Raw genomic sequence first — 20,072 nt, 5'->3', positions numbered from 1 at the left:
GGAGAGGGGAGGTGTTGCCGCACGTCCTTTCGTATCAGGTACCATGCTATACCGAAATTTAGGGGGGGGGGGGAAGGGCGCTTGTACGTACCCGGTGTGCTAACCCCCCCCCCCCGCCCTTTTTGGGCAAGCCTCTAAAGCCCGGTTGAACGTTTTTTTTTTCTTTTCTTGATGAGCTAGTGTGAGATTTCTCATGTTACTAATTACTATAATGACAAATAATTACTGTACTAATTCATTTTTATTCAAAACACATTTTGTTGCTTTTCGGAGCGAATGTATTCCCTATGGTCGGAAATAATGGGGGGGGGGGAAGTCTTATTTTCCTTGATTTAGAATGGTGTGTATGTTTGCTACAAGGTCAAATGCAAATGCAGTTAAATGAGTCCACATTGGTAGAGCATTTCCTTAATGTTTTTCTTTACTCTTGATTTATTTGGCACTAAAGTTTACCGCCGCAGAAAGAAAAGTAAACGGTCTTATAGTTAGGCGTCGTTTTCGGTCCGCTGCGCCCACATTTCGCGCGCTGAGGCGCTGCAGGGAACTGCGATAAGCGCGTCTCCCGGTGAAGCGAGCGACGGCCCACCTGTACAAACCTGTAGGAATGACCGTTAGGCCCTGGAAGGTCGAGGCCCCTTGACTGCGCCATTATTAGTTCCATTCCACAGGAAAGCAAAGCCTTCCTCATTAGAAACCTTACAGCACCATTCGCGTGCTTTCTTCTTTTTTCTTGGGGGGGGGGGGGGGCACCACTTTGCTCGGACCTTCTGCAGCTGGAATGAAAAACTCGCTGATCCGAGGTCTTGAAGGCGGATTACGGGTCTCACGCCTCCGCTGTAGTCTAGTACACAAAGGACTGCACTCTAATAAGCGCTGGCTTATTGCGTTTCATCGTTTTATCCGTGCAACTTGGCGCGTGGTTATTTTCCGTCCCGGTCTTCTGCCTTCCTGCAGACTCGTGGCAAATAGAAAAGGGTGTGCGCTCACTGGAAGCAAGACGGTCGAAGCAGACGGCGGGGAAAGGGGAGAGCGTCGGGGATCTCAGGGGACGGACGGACAGACGGCGAAGAAACGTAATCTTCTTCCGGTGGATAAGTCGCTTCCGATGCCTGATCCGCGCCTTTTCCCGGCGGATTGGGGATTAGGAACGAAGGGAGAGTGCGCAGCAGGACCGGAAGAGAGGAAGAGGGGAGGGGAGGGCGTTTGTTGCGAGAGAGAAAGAGAGAGATCGAAAGCTGAGCGAGTTGGTTTTTCGTTCATTACGACCGACGCAGCAGACGACTGTTTGCGTGTCTCTCTCGTTCGCAACGTTTACCGAAACGATGCGATGAAGATGGGCCGTGTTACGGATTTCCAACCGGTGCCGCCAGTGTTACGACATCCAACCGGTGCCACCAGTGTTACGAACTTGCACCGCTGCACCACGATAACGGCTTTGTGGTCCCGTAGCGCTCGTCACCCGTTTCGTGACAGAGCGTTGGTAGCGAAGACTCCGAGCCTGGCGTCGATGAGAATAACAAAAGGGACTTTATACATTATATACAGGTTATCATACAGGACATGAACGGATCGGCACTGGGGCCGAGAGCTCACACAAACGCGACTGTTCTCGCACGACGGCGTCCGGCGAAAACGCGTGACACATCTCACCCCAGTCGGGAGCGACCCTCTCTCCAGGTGGGGTCAGCGGATCCTGTTTTTCCAGGCGGCGTCTCGCTGCTTTTATAATCCCCGAGGCCCATTGTCACTCAAACGGCCCAATACAAAGTCAGCACACGCCGGTCGTCCGAGGGGTCCAACCAGCGACCGCGCTGGCCACCCGGTTCAAAGTTCGCGCGCGCGGTGTCCTCCAGGCAAGGGAGGTGCGGCGCCGGGCTGACGGGCACACGCGAACACGTTTGAACACGCTGCTTCGCCGAGGCTTCTCCCGCACGAAGGCGCAGCCTCTTGACTGGTGAAGGGAGAATTATGGCGCTCGCAGGATAGATTCTGCATCTTGTAGATTCGGGATCCGGGCTTGTGGTAATGGCACAACAGCATCCCCGCCCTCAGATAAGGCGCCGGGAAGACGAGCTGCCTCCACGTGGCTCGGATGCCAGGCGCGCACGTTCGTCAGGCTCGTCCAAGTTCACGTCCAGTGTCGGGACGCCAGGTAACCTCACGTGCCCAGGTCCGACTCGCCAGGACAGGAGCTCTGCTCACCACGTCGTCGCCAAGGCACCTTGACCAGCTCCGCTCGGGTCGTTCCTAAGACCTTGCTTCTCGCCACTGGTCCCGCTTGGTCGTTCTGCAGCTTGCAAAACCGACCGGCAAAAGGCAACACCCAACACGAACAAGTGCCCTCTGTCTCCCGTCAAACACCAGACAAGGCCATAATTCAAATCAACCTAACTAAATTGTTTTCCCCTTTTTTTCTCCCGCTGCAACAGGAGGCAGGTGTACGATCCAGTACACAAGGCTCAAACAACCAGTTTTCAAATTATCAACGCAACAAAATAGAAACAATTATTAATCAGCAATAATAATTACAAATAGAATGGTCCCCTTGAAATCGCTTGGACCGAAAACATACTTCTGAGGAAGCAAATGAGGTCATTCATTTTTCCCGGCGATATTTTCGCGGAATCCGAAGCTGCTTATATTTGCGACCCTGCTTATCCGTGTAGCGGCGGTACAATAAGCCAGATTCCTTGCCAAATGAATCCCCCTTTTTTTCCACTCCCCGTTTGACGCTCTTCCTCAGATCGGCTAATGAACAATCTTCCTGTTGCTCGCGAATCAGACTTTTTCTTTCAACTGCAGCCTGCTCCTGCCGGCTGGCGGAAACCGGAGCGAGTGCGGAGCCCGCGTCGCCTAATTGCGGCGTCGAGTCTATATCGCGGCTAGCACTGCACGCGTCACTCCCACTCACTTCCAGGACCCGCTCGTCTAGGCCAGCCTCCGAGCTCTGCCTCTCCCGTGACTGCTCGCCACTCAAGTTACCGTGATCGGTCCGTGTGCCGCACCGCCTTTCGCTCACCGACGCTAAGTCAAGTTCCCTCGACAGCGGGCGCGCTTTGGATCGCGTGGGGGCCATGTACGCCACGTCGGCAAAGAATGATTTGCCCTGATCCCTCAGCAGCTGTTCCGAGCTATTTGAGAAGAGGTAGGAAAATTGCTCCGGGAGGGCGGCTGACACAGCGGCTTCGGTGTTAAGTTTTCCAAACTCTCCTTCAATGATAACCGTTGCGATGGGTAAACAGACACTCTCCTTCTCGGCCACTTGCCGTATCCTAACGCACTCTCCCGTAAAATCACTCGAGGAGACGAAAGACGGGTGAACAACGTCCATAGTTGCTGCAGAGTCCCGCAGTGCTCGGCACTTCTTGCCATTTACCTTAATTTCCTGCACATAGGGCTCCAATAGACGTATGTTTTTGTGAGTTTCCTGTATCGTTGCAAAAGCAATTCTCTCTGGGCAGCTTGCAGCGATGTGCCCTTGCTTTTTGCAATTGTAGCAGGTTAACGGTCTCCGTTTTTCAAAAGAACGCGTCATTTCGTTTCGCTGTTTCGGACCATCGTCATCATTCTGAGATGCATTCTGTCCATCCCTTACAGTTTCTTTGGTAAGGGATTCGTCGTCCCGAAACTCGCGACGCGTGATTTCTTTCCGTTCGTCGGGCTTCCCGTAAAACCCATCTCTTCTATCTGCTTTTTCTACGCGCACTGCCTTGCTGTGCAAGCTGCGGCGGGTGTAATACTCTTCCGCTAACTCTGCTGCCTTGTTTAGTTTAACCTCCTTTAACCTATCTTGCAGCCAGAGCCGGACATCCTCATCAATGCAACGGTAGAACTGCTCCAACGCGATGCATTCGACAATTTTGTCGCGGTCGTCGTAAACCTCTTCGCCCTTCAGCCATTCCACCAAGTCGGCTTTTAGACGAAACGCGAAGTCAACATTCGACTCCTTACCCTTTTTTGCATACCGGAACCTCTGCCGGAAAGCTTCGGGCGACAATTTGTACTTCCGCAGTAGCGCTTCCTTCACATCACTGTAGCTCTCAAACGCCTCTTTCGATAAGCAAGTTATTACGTCTGATGCCTCCCCAGGAAGCAACGCTAACAGATTCTGTGCCCAAAGGGATCGCTCAATGCTATTCCGTTCGCACACGTGCTCAAATTTCACGAGGTATTTGGCCATATCCTCTCCGACGACAAAGGGTGGAAGTTGATCGCGTATTCTGGGAACATTAGAAGTGAGACTAGGCGCCGGCGAGTTATTTCGGATCTCCAACTCTTTCATTTTAAGCTCGTGCTCACGTCGCTCTCTCTCTCTCCTTTCCTCCTTTTCCTCCTCGCGACGTTGCTGTTCTCTCCTTTCCTGCTCGCAACGTTCCTTCTCCCTTTCCTCCCTTTCCCGACGTTCATTGATACCCGCCAAGGCCTCTGCGGCTTCCTCAGCCGTTACGTCCCCAGTCCTCATGACCTCAAGGATCGCATTCTTTCTTTTGGTTGAGCCCAACTCAATGCCCAACTCCTCACAAATTTCGAGAAGTTCCTTCACCTTGTACTTCTCCATCGTTCACACTGTCCTCCTGCTGTTTACCCTTTTTGAATATACCTGCCGTACGCTACTATAACACTACTAGTAAGACATATGCAAGTATTTCACACACTGCCCTGTTTACCCCCTCAGCATCCCCTGGTTTTCAAAACACTCTTACTAGGCTTGAAACACACAAGGTTATCACAATGCAACACCAAATCCTTCCCTAAGCTACTATAACCTGTGTCAGAGAAAGTCTGGTGTTTGAGGTAAACTTCAGGCACTCACCGCGCCGAGGTAGCTGATGCCGGTCAATCCCGTAGCTGCCATCCAGTGTTACGGACTTCCAACCGGTGCCACCACACCAGTGTTACGGACATCCCACCGCTGCCACCAGTGTTATGAACTCCCAACCGGTGCCGCCAGTGTTACGACATCCAACCGGTGCCACCAGTGTTACGAACTTGCACCGCTGCACCACGATAACGGCTTTGTGGTCCCGTAGCGCTCGTCACCCGTTTCGTGACAGAGCGTTGGTAGCGAAGACTCCGAGCCTGGCGTCGATGAGAATAACAAAAGGGACTTTATACATTATATACAGGTTATCATACAGGACATGAACGGATCGGCACTGGGGCCGAGAGCTCACACAAACGCGACTGTTCTCGCACGACGGCGTCCGGCGAAAACGCGTGACACATCTCACCCCAGTCGGGAGCGACCCTCTCTCCAGGTGGGGTCAGCGGATCCTGTTTTTCCAGGCGGCGTCTCGCTGCTTTTATAATCCCCGAGGCCCATTGTCACTCAAACGGCCCAATACAAAGTCAGCACACGCCGGTCGTCCGAGGGGTCCAACCAGCGACCGCGCTGGCCACCCGGTTCAAAGTTCGCGCGCGCGGTGTCCTCCAGGCAAGGGAGGTGCGGCGCCGGGCTGACGGGCACACGCGAACACGTTTGAACACGCTGCTTCGCCGAGGCTTCTCCCGCACGAAGGCGCAGCCTCTTGACTGGTGAAGGGAGAATTATGGCGCTCGCAGGATAGATTCTGCATCTTGTAGATTCGGGATCCGGGCTTGTGGTAATGGCACAACAGCCGTTGGCCTGCGACTACTTCGTACTATTGGGCCAAAGCGGAACAGTCTGCATGATTGAAAGGCGAGCGAAATTGGGCGCATTCGAAGCTATATGTCTGGGCGTATGCGCGACGTAACGCAGCTTTTTTTTTCTGTTTGCATTTATTATTGCTTTGTTCTTACTTATTCTGCCTTTCTTATTTTTGTGGGTGTTTATTCTTGTCTACTTTAGCATGCCGCCAGTGTCTTGCGACTGCTTGGCTTTGTGAATCTACCCATGTCAGTTATGTTCCGTTTTATGTTCATTTGCCTGCTAGCATACAAGCGTTCCCCTACAATAAAATAAAAAAAAATAGGTTTGCTTATTAGTGCAGCGCATATCGTGTGCAATTTATTCGTCTCTTCCCACGTCCCTGTTACGTCGAGCTGCCCGGGCATGGCTATGAAGTGGAACATTGGGCTATTCTCCTTTTTAAAACGACTGAAAGAGACTGCACTGTACGGCGCACGTCATCAGACTACAGGCAGGCATATTATGGCGTGTGACGCGACCCGTACTTCCTGGTGAACGACTTCAGAAAGAGATAGCGCGCACCTTTTAGCACGTTCTTGATTGATTAATTTATTAATTCATCACACACCGCGAACAGCTGTCGTTGTCCTTTCTTTGCCCTGTATGCTGGTTGGCGACGGGCTCATTGAACCAGGGCGCGGTGCGTTGAGGGGCCAAGGCTGTGCTGCACTTTTTTGCAGGGTCCCGAGAGAAACCGAGACGGAGGAGGTCGTACTTTCAGGCGCACTCAGGGGGCGTACAGGTGGCCTATTGTTTTTCTACATGGGGGTTCAGCCTTGCGCTTCATCCGCCTGCACGTCTGTTGTACAATCTCACGGAGCCACATTACCAGCGCGTCCAACAAATCAGTGAGAGAGAAAACAAATATGAAATGAACGCAGGTATGTTGAGGAGGCTCCACCTTTTTTTAATTGCTACCCAGCAAGACATTCTCACTGTGGCGAAGAAGAAGACGCAGAAAATTTTCTGCGGGATATGGTGGATACGAGTGCAGCAGATGCGGCTGTTCGCTGGCCCTAAAGAAAGCAAACGAAAAAAAAGTAAGCAAACATTGAGTTGTTACATTGTCGCGCATGTACAGTCCGGTCAGCCCTTAAAAACAACACTACAGTGTGCGGCTCTCACTTTGCTGGAGCGCTAGCTGTTAGTGCCGGCCGAAGCTGTATCCATACGCTGCACAGATGTGCAGACAAGGCCAGTGCCACCAAGCCCGAGTCGCCTTCTCCAATTCCGACCGGTTGTGCACTACCTGTAAGAGGGAGAACATTCGGCATGCGATCTTGTTTCTTTTAGCAGTGCGTGAGGAAATGTGTAACATGAAGAAGAGCTCGCAAAACCACCTATCAAGATTAAAACGTTTCGCCACTGCAGTTTTCTTTCTTTCCTTTTTTGTTTTGTTTTGTTTCGGAAGTTCTCTCGATGGCATACAGATAGCCAAAAAAAAGTACTGAATGAGAAAATGAGTAAACGACTCGAAACACCGTCAGAAACAACGGATTAAGAATCGGCGTGGTATGAAAATGGAAGCGGGAGAGGCTTGCTGGCTGCGTTAGGGGGGGGAGGGGGAGGAGGAAGCGCGCCGAGAGAGCCCCCTGGGTGCGACGGGTGCTCGATCAACTGGTCTCTTCTTCTGCATCTGTTGTTTCTTATTCGTCCCGTTCCCCGTTCGGCTCAACCGAACTGCTTGCCGACTGCCTGCCTACGTGCGCGCGTGGGTGGTTGATGGGCGGGTGGGTGGGTGGTCTCGACTTCCACCACCAGCGGAAAACTCGCTGTTCATGCGAGGCGTAATGAAGCACTTACACCTTCGCCGCAGACTGCTTCCAAAAAAGCAAACGCTGCGCACGAGAATCGCGGAAAGGAGGCGGCAGGGCGGAGCGATATAAGCGCAGTGAAAAAACTACCGACAGTGGGACGCGAGCTTGAACGGTATATGCGCCAGACAGAGACGGATTAGTCTTAGATCGAGAGAGCACGGAGAAGATAGCCATAGAAGAGAACTAAAATGCACTACATTTAGAAGGGGGGTGGGGGGAATGCGTTGACGGGAATAGAGAATGGAGACTTCACTGCGTTCTTCGTTTATTTTTTGTCTTATGCTTTTGAGGCCTGAGGAAAGAAGTTCACTGTCTCGGAAGCCGAGAGGCCAGGGAATAGAAATATTCGAGTTTAAAAGGAGATACATGTTGTGGTTGTGCGTCGTATTCTCAATTACTACGACGTGAAATACTTATTAAAGAAGTAATATCGTTTTCATACGGACATTAAACCGCTTTACGGCCGAACGAGTTAACTCGCCACGAACTTCCCGCAATTTTTTTCGTACACGTCTATATGTACAGTTTTTTTTGTAATTTTTGACAAGTAAATAATACAAGACTGCGGTACACACACCACATTGGCTATACCAGACTGGCCAGCGGTAGATTTTGGTCGCCCTCGCACTGCCTAAGCCGTTAAGCCTAACCAGTGCCGCTTCCTTGGGTGTCGGTGCCTAAAGTTTCTGTTTGGTGCCGAATCGACGCAGATCTATCCGTGGCAGGCGCACCACTCCCGGAACGGCGACAAACCGCCCCGCAAACGAGAGCGAGTGTACGGTATGGCAGTTTGCGGACGTTGTATCGCGGCCGCCATCTTTGCTACACCCCGTAACGGTGGCATCTCGCTCCCGATGCGTCCGTATACACGCACGTTGGTCTCTTTTAACGCGACAGCGTTAAGGAGCTCGTGTCGCAGAAAAGCCGGTGTCGTCGGCGGCGTTGGCCGTGAGCGATAAATCCCGGCAGGCACTTCATGAATAAAAAACAACTTGCAAGATGGGCTGGGTGGGAATCGAACCAGGGTCTCCGTAGTGTGAGACGGAGACGTTACCACTCAGCCACGAGTTTTTTTTTGTAACTTCGAGTAATCTGTCACAAGATTAGCTTTGTATTTGTATAACCGCGGTGGATGCGAAAGTGTCATGACCCGGTTGGATGCACTTGCGAGGACGACTAATGAACGAGAGGAGGGGGGAGGGGGGGGGTAAGGGCAGCGTTGTGCGAACTTTCCACGCGACCCACCAGGTATCAGAATCAGCGCGATGACTGGGTCACGTGATGCGCAGTATTTTCGTTGTCGCGCCGACTCGCCTTACTATAACCTACCTGCCTTAAAGCTGGACTAGCGCTTCTGAATTTTGGAGGAAAACTAGAAAGCAAAACTTTCTTGCAGTCAACAAAAGACTATCGCAGAACATGGGCTCACTATTAGACTAGAACCTTGCTGGTACCAGTACAACGGAACGTCAATAATACATTAGTTTCATAGGGGGGGGGGGAGGAAGCGCTTCATTCTGTTGAACAGAAATTCGATTCACAAGGACGCATTTTCCCGAGCTTCATATACTAGAAGCTCAGCTGTAATCAGTGCCATACTAATTTGTATTTCCTTTAATAAGAGCAGGCCTTATCCCGTCCATCTTGAAGTCACTGATAGCTTGCTGCAGTCTTATTGTGTAATGTTAGGGGACTCCTGAGTATGTGCAGCGCTATGTTTCTTGCCAGAAATGTGTAATCATTAAATTCTGCGAAATAATTTTCGATATTCTTTTGGATATTGGTTTTTTTGCTTGATTCTTTGCGATAACCGAATAAAAATATAACATTCGCCATTGACACACCCCTACTAGAAGAATGCAATGAGCACTCCTGGTAACAAACTTTGTAGAAAAAATTGGCGTGAAATATGCAGGTCCAAAAAAGAAAAATGCCGCACTCTTTAAAAATTTTGCAAAATTTGTCATGGCAGTTAAGGGGTTGAACGCTAAATCTCCAAAATAATATCTCTGCATTATACAGCTCGCATATATCCTGAATTTTTTTTCTATCACTACAACACGCACGCACGCACGCACGCACGCGCGCGCGCGCGCACGCACGCACACGCACACACACACACACAAACACACACACACACACACACACACACACACACACACACACACACACACACACACACACGCACACCATTTATGAGAATCATCAACAGAACTTACCATTCGGAACACCAACCAACGGGAACTTCACATTTGTGAAACTGTAATTTGCAGCACAATTCACATTTTTTTCGGTTGTCGCCTCCACGTATACGTTATATTGTACCACCGGTCGGAAGCACGTACCGTCGTGACGTAGCATGTAGGAAAGCGCAGCATATGAGCAATCTCGTGTTCGCGCCACGAATTCTGACACCGTCACGCGAAACAGAACATCATGCTGTTTGTCGAACTCGAGGAAGCTTGGGGAACGCTGTTCTGATTCACGCGCCGACACCCTCATGGTAATACCATATCACCGGTGGTGCCGGGAGGCGAAAAAGTGAGGCGTGGTCGAAAGATTGTCCCACGCTCTGGTGTTGTTCATAAATTCACCATCTTGTCGAACTTCAGAGACTCGCGGGTTCCGAAATGCACCTGGCGGATAGTAGCTTTATGCTTCTGCCGATCGTTATGTCTTGCCTAGGCAAGTAATCTACCGCTGAGTAGACCAGAAATAGGATCGCTTGGCGCAAACAAGGAAGGACTGAAAGGAACAAGGGGACGGGGCCGCCATGGTCTACTTACGGTCTACTTATGGTCTACTCATCAATATGAACCCACTAGCTCAGCAACATGTACTTCTGGAAGTAATCTACAGCAGGCGATATTGGTGGGTAGCAAGGACCAAGAGGTACTGGAACGTACAACAGGGAATCTTAAAAGAAAGTAAAAGCATTCGCAGTTGTAATAAGCAAATCAGACTCATGTGTAATTTGCTTATTAAGTGGCGTGCAGTAAGTGACATACGCCAAAGACAGTGAAGCTTTGGGAAGGAGTTCTGACACTATTTGGAATGCGTCGGCTCGCTTCGGGCTTCGGATGCTGGCTGTCCTGCTGGTTGTTATCCCCCCCCCCCCCCCCTGGTTGACATTATATACCGATTAGGCCGCCTACGCTGTCGCCGCACATCAAACCTTGTTGATTTCCAGCTTCGCTGTGTAAGAAACTCAGATACTTGTCACCGCAATCTTGGTCTCTCAAAAAAAAAAAAAGACAGAACTCAGCATTACTATAGGAGGATAACAGCGCGAGAAAGCTCGTGGCCAGGCTGAAACGTCTTCAAGCCATGCCGCCATGTTGTTGTATACGGGATAGAGACAATCGCTCCCCTTAATGCCACGTTTCGTGGGTTTATTGTCCGCGTCGCGCCGGTTTACTGCGCGCTGAGTTGTGTATGGTCGGGTCGCGTCATGGCGGAGTTCGTTACTTTGGCGGCGAAAGCCGTTGATATTGCTGCAGGCGCTTGGGACCCGGACCCGTGTGTTTACTTTCTTTGCCGAGGAATTCTATCCATTCTTTCTGTTTTTTTTTTCTCCCGGCGCCTTTCTGTTCTTCATCGACGGCGCTGTTGCTTGTCGCACTGTCGTCTGCTTCCCCGTCTGTCGAGGCGGCGAGCAGACGAAGCAATAACCGACGCCGAAGGGCGTGAATCTCGCCACCGAGCAGACGACACAGCGCCACCTTTGTTCTTTTCTTAGCGCCTTTCTCAGTGGCTGATGCTTTGATATTGCGCTCTCTTTCGTGGATGTTCTGAGTTCCCCGTTGATAAAGTGCAATACGGGGGACTCGCTGCCATTAAAATCTAATACGTCACAGGCATTAAAGTACAGCCCCTTCCGAATGTGTATAGATTAATGACTTTCTGGTTAGAGTTAGCAGAAAACGAGGAGAACGTGTCCCAAACAAGTCCCTGGCAAAAATAGCTAGTTGATTAGTGCTAGCAGACAGTTTAATTTCGAGACAGACCACTAGAAAACAAGAGACATCTATTGTTGTTGCGTCTCTTGTACTATTTTGGAGAGGTTCCTAAAATATTTAAGTCGTCTTGTGATGACGTACCTTTCAGCGACAATCAGTAGGAAAGCCAGTGTATGCGTAGCCTGTTTCCTGATTTTGCTGAGTACACATTTTGTAATCGATAAGCGTAAAAAGCGTAAGCGTGTTAACGATCGTATGGTATGCTATGAATAACTTTATTTAGGCCCTGAGGGATCAGTCTGGGACTGATGCGGGCCGCTCCCACGTCGGTATCTACTGTCATCCTTTTCAGCAGGTCAGCAAAACACTAGTAATATCTTATTCGCGTGATTTTCGCCATGCTTTGAGTGTATTTACGTTCTCTCACTGATAGCTTTAGTGACGTGACGGTAATATTTGCAGTGAGAGAGAGAGATAAAGACAAGGATGTGTGACAAATGAGCTAATATTGAAAAATTATTTCTGTCTTTTGCAGGTGAGTGCTGCTGCCCAGCAGTATTTTACGCTAGCCATGCATCTACAGACTTCCACGTGCACGGGCGCCTCCAGAAGGCGCTGCAGTCTGGTGAGCGATTGGCGCATGCGCATTCCGTAGAGCTGCCGCCTTCGTCAGAGGCAGAAACTACAAATCTGAACGCCGCTTGGCTCTCATGCAGGTTGTATCTCTTAGTTCGCGATGCAACGTTATTGTTGGACTAGTTGTCTTTCTCGGTCTTTATGGGCCGCAGAAGGTCTAGTGACGTCAAGCACTGACTGCCTGCGCATCTTGAAGCCTATGTGACTATGATGACTAGTCAAACCAGATGCTATGGATAGATTGCCATATGTCACTATATATATATATATATATATATATGAACACAGCGCTGGCACAGCCGTACAGCTATATTCTCGACTTCATTCTGGTCTCAGCGTCGTCTTTCTTTTTTCAGAGAGAGAGAGAGAGAGAGAGAGAGAGGGGTCACGAGTGAAAGGCAGGGAGGTTAACCAGGCTGAGCCCAGTAGGCTACCCTACACCGGGGAAGGGGGAAAGGGGATCGAAAGACGAGAAGGAAGAGAGGAGTTCACACTTTGCACAGATGCACGGACAGGCGTTCATCGTTGAGTTCGTCACAGGCGGTCATACAGACTGGTGCATTTCAAGAAACGCACCAGCGCCTTTGTAGCCTCGCACATATCAGGCTCACGAGGCCACGGACCCAAGATCATCTCTGTAAAGGGTCTGTGCTCTATGTGCCCCAAAGCCGTCCGAAGGACACAACTCTCATATTCGTACGTGGGACAGTCACATAAAGCCATGTTTGCAGATTGTACTAACCGGCACATTTCAATCGGCTTTTGCCTTCCTCATTGTCGTTCCAAATACGATCTGCGGGGGAAAATAAAACATCGTACTGTGTATCACGTGCAATTGCAGCTTGCTATGGACGTTACCATAAACTTGCGCGCTATGTATATGCCAGGCGGGGGGGGGGGGGGGGGGGGGTTCGTCGTTTCGAAGTCGTGTAGGAGGAGGGGCTGCCGTTCCTCTCCGCGGGTTGGAGTTGTCTAATGGCTCGAAGAAGGGACAACAGGGTGGAGGCAGCTGATGACGCTTATCGAACCGATCGGCGCACCGCTAACGGCTTTGCGTATACCGCACGCACGCGCTTCGCTAACGGTGTGTCCAGATTTCCGCTTCGTCTCGGCCGCGTTGCTTGCACCTTTAATGTCTCTCGCACCGGGTGGTCTTGTACAGTTGGCTTGGCTGCGCTGACGGCGAGTGTATGCTATATTTGTAGCGCTGCTGCGTTTCCTCGTGTGGCGTCGCTCGTCGCGATTGAAGAAGCCTCCGAGGTCAATACGTCGATTCTCTCGCCAACGCCAAGGCAGTGTACCTGGTTTGACGAGGAACACTGCATGCATACATACATACATACATACATACATACATACATACATACATACATACATACATACATACATACATACATACATACATACATACATACATACATACATACATACATACATACATACATACATACATACATACATACATACATACATACATACATAATACATACATACATACATACATACATACATACATACATACATACATACATACATACATACATGCATACATGCATGCATACATACATACATACATACATACATACATACATACATACATACATACATACATACATACATACATACATACATACATACATACATACATACATACATACATACATACATACATACATACATACATACATACATACATACATACATACATACATACATACATACATACATACATACATACATACATACATATTGAGATATTGATTCACGCATCAACCCTGTATTAGTGCCATAACAGGGTGGAAAGTCATTGGTAGTATACATGCAGTAAAGTCACCTAAGGAGCACATGACAAGCAATACATACAGACGTACAAGCAAACTAAGATCGGCACTTTAACATAAAAGAATATAAAAAATAACGCAGGTAAGGCAACTTATATGCGCAAGAGAGAATTCACCCGTTGTTATGCAAAAACTCGTGGAATGGCAGGGAACAGACCGTACTGCACCGCGAATCACGAAACGTCTATAGTAGACCGAAACTACCGGCACAGCTTTAGTTATTAAGATTGAGCAAAATTTTCCCAACGATGTACGGGCGTGCCTGTCCGTGGTGTAGCGACTCACCACCGTCTTTGTACCACATCTCATGGGGATGCCAAAATAGACCGCCGAATTTAAATGCCTACTTAGTTAGGTATAATCTAACCAACACACTGGAGCAATGGGAGGCACAACTCGCCAGCTCAGACCCCGAAGGTGCAGAAGGCCCTTCTTGGTCACGTTCGGCTAGCGGCAGAAGCCAGTGGAGCCCTGGACTTGGGGCACCACCCATCAAGCTCCTAATCCCCTATCCCCATTTCCCCAATTCAATAAAGTTATTCTCTCTCTCTTTCGTTAGCAAGTCCGCTGCATGTGACGGCCGTCGCGCGAGCCAGGGTTAATGGTTCTACGAACAAATTTTAAATATTCAAACTGATGACGTCATGGGGGCAGGAGGGGGAAGGGTTTGCGCCCGTGCAGGCAGGAGCAGCCCTCTTCCTGTAGCGCTCGGAGTCTTTGGCGGTGACCGGTGGCAGCACGAGGCCTCGAGTCGGGATCCGCACACATCAGAATCAGAATCAAAAATTTATTATTAGAAGTTGGGTAACAGTTACAGGTACTTAGTATGCAGAAGGAGGTCCCATAGTCACAGACTGTATCGGGACCTCCTGTACAAGAACAGTTATTGTAGTTAACATCTAAAGGCAACAACAGCATAAAATAAGGAAGCATACAAGCAACAAGAAAAGAACGGTTACAGAACAAAATACGAGATTGATTAAAAAAAAATAACAAGGTTTAGCATATCTCATGGTAGCAGCGAAATTGTGCGCGAACAAAATACCAGCAGTTTATTTACAACAACAAAAGAAAAAAAAAGAGGGAAAAAAAGAGAAGAAAAAAGCGAACAATGACCGACTACAGTAATCCGTGTCGTTAATCTCTGAATTAAAAATGCATTTTTAGTTCTCTTTTAAAATGTGATAAAGATCTTGACGATCTTAAGATCTTAACATAACGCCGCTCCGCGTCGTCGTCAAGGCTGGTGAAAGAAAAGGGGGGGGGGGGGGCGACCGTAATCTACGGGCCCGATGGGACCCATGAGTCACGGTTGCGTTGCCTGCCACCGTCGGTGCGCTGCTGGCGTCTTTTATGGTGCGGAAGTTTCCGGTTACGCCAGCAGAGCGTCTCGGGACCCCGACGCCACCGAGACGCGTATATCGACTTTCAGAAAGGCGTATCATATTCAGCCTATACCTCATCCTCGTTAATGCTGGTGGCGCCGTTTGCAGTGCTGAAAGGCGCGCCCATCTTTTGGTCTCTTTCAACGAGGAGCGCGACGCGCTCAGAGAGGCGTGTAGAAGAAAGCTTTACTCCTAGCTGCGGGCGTCGGTTACAAATGTTCGGCGATTTTTATTCGTTTGTCCCCGCCGGTGCCTTCTTCATCTTGATTTTCTCGAATTAGGGATGCCGTTCGCCATATCGGCTACTCGGTTTAGCTTAGCGGACATTATTCAACGAATCTTCGCGCACTTTCGCCTGCCGTTCTGGCGCTTCGAACTCTATTTCAATGTGGAAGTAAAATTAACGATAGAGAGAGTGAGAGAGAGATAAAAGAAGAGGGGGGAGGATCGTGGCCCGTCTGTATGTAGTAGATATTGAGCGCGGTCGTACTCAACCAGCGTACGCAGAAGAGGTGTCCGCGACAGCGGACACATACTGGTGGGGCTTGAGTGTGGGACTTGCAGCAGCAAATTTGTTCTCACTTTCAAGCTGTCTCTAACATATCATTAGAGGGGCACTACTCGCAGCTTGGTACCACTTGGATAAAGCAGCCGGCCGCGCAAGAAATATTTTTGTGAATTACAAATGTAATCACGTATAGATATATAAACGCACGAGAGACTGAAATATAAGAGGGCTCGCGATTGGATCCTGAAAATGACATCACGCCCACCCTTTTGAAGAGTTGGGGGGAAGAAAGAGAGAAATTAAAGAGGAAGGCGTATCATAACACACCGCGTTGTACGCAGAGTACCAGCATTACAGGCGAGAGTCTAGTCCCGTGGTTGACATGAATTCCACAACTACGAACTATAACGAAGCAGGCGCACGGTGGAAGATTGGCGTGCAGCTGGGAAGTGATGGGTGAGGCCTCGCAATCAATCAATCAATCAATCAATCAATCAATCAATCAATCAATCAATCAATCAATCAATCAATCAATCAATCAATCAATCAATCAATCAATCAATCAATCAATCAATCAATCAATCAATCAATCAATCAATCAATCAATTCCTAGTATTAACAATCCATATCCAACAAGCTATGAGAGAGCCTGTCGTGAAGGTCCCCCGACGCTGCGTAGCTATTTAACGTGCATTCAAATATCGGTAGACGAGAGTTCTTCCATTCTTCCCTCACCAGAATGGGGCTCCCGCAGCCGGTTACCGAACCCGCCACCTCGTGTTCAGGAGCTGTGCGCCACAGTCGCCGAACCACGTAAACGGGTTGCCGCACGAACTGTTCTTTGCCTGTATTCGCTGCGAAACTTGGCAGGAGACAGGTAATGCAGTCTCCGCGGTACGATTTGCATACAGCCCTGCAGGGGCACACGACCGGCCTCACGCACACCCACAAACTTGCACGCCATGGTGCACAGGCCCAGGAGCACGCTTTTATCTTAATGTGGTGTTTACGGGGGGACTACTTCGCCTATCCGGACCCAGACTTCTTTGCCGAGTGGCATGGAGGCTGGGTCCGGTTACGGTCCGTACCAGCACGCGGATTTCCGGTGTGGATCCAGCCATAACACAACAAATACGGTATCTTAAGAAGCTAATGCAGGGCCTGTTCGTGCGGAGAAATCCATCACTCACGCCCGACCATATAAGGTGACTATTTTGCTTATTCTGGATTGCGGCCGGTTTAGAGTCGGGGAGGGGAGGTGGGGGGGGGGGGGGGTGACGTGCATGATAACCGCGCTTCCGCGTGCGTGCATAATCTGCATAAATGGTTCGTGTACCAGGGTGGCGCTCGAAACGTGATCGCGCATCGCCGCCGGGCAAGAGTGTCTCGCAAGGAAGCCGACCACACATTGGCGTGGGAACCTCTGAGATATCGAGAGGCGAGTCGGGTGGGAAAGCACTTGAACAGTCGGCAGTGCGTGACGTCACGAAGGAGCGGCGGCGCTGCCGTCTGTTTTCGTGCATGCAACAGATTAGAATAAACAGAAAGATACAACGGAAGCAAAGGAGCGAGGTTAAGCAGACGTACGTCTGGTTATCGAGTCGAGAATGTAATTTGGGTACTCTTTTACCAATGTGAACGATACAGGGGCGAAAAAAGCGAAGAGCAGAAATGTCAGGAAGTCAACCATACGATCGTCCGGTTTGCTACCCTACCAGTGCGACGTGACACTACGCTTGTGACGTCGTGGGCCACTTGCGAGGGTTAACATCTTAAGATCGCCGGCTCCGTCGTCAGGCGCTGGCACGGCGTGTCATAACTCCAGTTGAAGCAGGTATATTATAGGAAACTGCGCAAACAGGCTCCCAGCACTTCCTCACCAGCCATCGGCGAGGTCGTCTGGAAAACTTACGCGACGCCATTACAGTCCTCTGCCGTGAGGAAAGAGCAAGCGACGAGCACGCAATCGAGCCCCGAGCAAAAGCAGCATCGAAATTTTTTTTCCACGTGCCCATAAAAGGACCGCGTGTGCAATGCTTCTCCGTGCCCTCGTATGAACCGAGGACGTTTTGATCTATGGCTGCAGTCCGGGCCCTGGCTCTGTTATAAATGGAGCCTCTTCCTACTCCGGGTCCCATGGCGCGTGCCCATAGGACGCAGCGCCGTATACAGCGTCGTAATAAACAAGCACTTTATAACGTCGGCCGTCTCCTCCGGCCCTGTTTATCCTGTGTTTTGCTCTGTGCGGTGGTGCTTGTGCCTGAGCTCTATCTTGTGGTGTTTGTGTTCTGCGACGTTTTTCCTGCGCGCGCTGCTTAGTAACGCTCTTTCGTGCTTTTGCGTGCCTGTGGTGGGCATGCCTCTATCTATTATTTTAATTACTTTTTTTGGGGGGGAGGGGTCGTTACACGCGAGTGTTTGTGTTGGTGTGTTCGCACATATTTGGCTCATATAGAGCCAATTTTTAACACTTTGAGCACGAGGGGTCACGTCTGTGTCTCAAACGTTCGGCGCTGTCTATCTGTAGAAGCTTCTTCAAGTCACTCCGAAGGAGTGTTAACGGGTTTTAAGTAATAGCTCAGTATCGGTTGTTGCACCCACTCTACTTAAACTACCACTGCAGCAATCCCAGTCGTTCAACGCCATTGCTAGGAGCAGTTGCAGCTTAACGTTCTTCAGTAGTAGTCCCATTTTTGTCTTTTTTTTATTGGAATATAATTGTACGCCAAAATGTATTCCTTCCTCAGGCAGCATACCGCAATCCTTCCATTTCACTGCTTACCTTCATGGAAAGCTAATTATAAGGTACCATAACCGATTTTCGCGAGGTTATCTAACGTTTAGTCGTAAAGCTTTCTACTCCCATATCGATCGCTCCGATAACCGACTTTACTGCTGGCGCTACAGCGGAATGCGGAAACGCGAAATCTCGTGGCTCGGACTTCCCAGAGCTTTTGGTTTCGGCGGTTCGGCCTATACATAGCCAACGCCTCGGCTACCACAAACAAACCGTTCCCACCCCGAGAGCGCGATATTTTATGGGCAGCGTGAGGGGCGCACCCAAGAATTACACCAAGCATGTGACGCTCAACCGTTACTTTCGCGTGTCCGTGTGTTTTCCTTTTCTTCGATTTTCTTTTCGCACGCGTCGACCGCTGATCCGTCCCTGCGTATGCTACAGTTGAACTGGAAGAAACGAACATAACTTTGTGTGTGTGTGTGTTTGTGCGCGTGTGCGTGTGTGTGTGTGTGTATGCGTGTGCGTGCGCGTGTGTGTGTGTGTGTGTGTGTGTGTGTGTGTGTGTGTGCGCGTGTGTGTGTGCGCGTGTGTGCGTGTGTGTGTGCGTGTGTGTGTGTATGTGTGTGTGTGCGCGTGTGTGTGTGTGCGTGTGTGTGTGTGCGTGTGCGTGTGTGTGTGTGTGTGTGTGTGTGTGTGTGTGTGTGTGTGTGTGTGTGTGTGTGTGTGTGTGTGTGTGTGTGTGTGTGTGTGTGTGTGTGTGTGTGTGTGTGTGTGTGTGTGTGTGTGTGTGTGTGTGTGTGTGTGTGTGTGTGTGTGTGTGTGTGTGTGTGTGTGTGTGTGTGTGTGTGTGTGTGTGTGTGTGTGTGTGTGTGTGTGTGTGTGTGTGTGTGTGTGTGTGTGTGTGTGTGTGTGTGTGTGTGTGTGTGTGTGTGTGTGTGTGTGTGTGTGTGTGTGTGTGTGTGTGTGTGTGTGTGTGTGTGTGTGTGTGTGTGTGTGTGTGTGTGTGTGTGTGTGTGTGTGTGTGTGTGTGTGTGTGTGTGTGTGTGTGTGTGTGTGTGTGTGTGTGTGTGTGTGTGTGTGTGTGTGTGTGTGTGTGTGTGTGTGTGTGTGTGTGTGTGTGTGAAATGAAGCAAGTGAACGCGGGAAGCGAAGGGGCTCCCATGTGGCGTTGCTCGATTGTTTTCTCTAAGCCCACCGAATGTGCAAACAGGAAGCACGTGTGTTAATCGCCGTTATCTCCTGACGTCACGCGCATAGACGTTTTTGTACGGGCAGCTCCTTAGCCAAGCGGCGCATGCGCCCTGCCCGGCCATCGACGAAGACGATGCTTACGCTTATTTGCATGCGTCGAAGCTGTGCCTTTCCCTTGGCTCATGAAGAGACGCCTTGTTCCAGCGCTCGTTCGGCTGCGTTTGTTTGCGTTCCCCTTCAACTGCAACGGGCGATGCGGTGCGTTCGCGGAGAAGGGATTCGGAAGCGCTTGGTTCGCGGCTCGCAGCTGACGTGAAGGATGTG

At 50.0% G+C, this 20,072-nt stretch overlaps 1 protein-coding gene across 2 annotated transcripts in view; it reads left to right on the top strand.

Annotated features, from left to right (window-relative positions):
* Positions 1-20,072, top strand: part of LOC135908571 (tyrosine-protein kinase transmembrane receptor Ror-like) — a 351,625-nt gene that overhangs the window by 66,874 nt on the left and 264,679 nt on the right. Inside the window, exon 3 of one of the 2 annotated variants that reach the window (XM_070526426.1) lies at positions 11,983-12,072. The exons of the other annotated variant lie outside the window; for it this stretch is intronic. The gene's annotated coding sequence lies outside the window, so the exon portion shown is untranslated. The remainder of the gene's footprint in view (positions 1-11,982; positions 12,073-20,072) is intronic. 2 annotated transcript variants of the gene reach the window in all.

This window comes from Dermacentor albipictus, chromosome 9, assembly GCF_038994185.2.
Source record: "Dermacentor albipictus isolate Rhodes 1998 colony chromosome 9, USDA_Dalb.pri_finalv2, whole genome shotgun sequence".
In the NCBI taxonomy this organism is placed as follows: Eukaryota; Metazoa; Arthropoda; class Arachnida; order Ixodida; family Ixodidae; genus Dermacentor; species Dermacentor albipictus.
The sequence above is the reverse complement of the archived record's forward strand: the minus strand, read 5'-3'. Positions and strand labels throughout refer to the sequence as shown.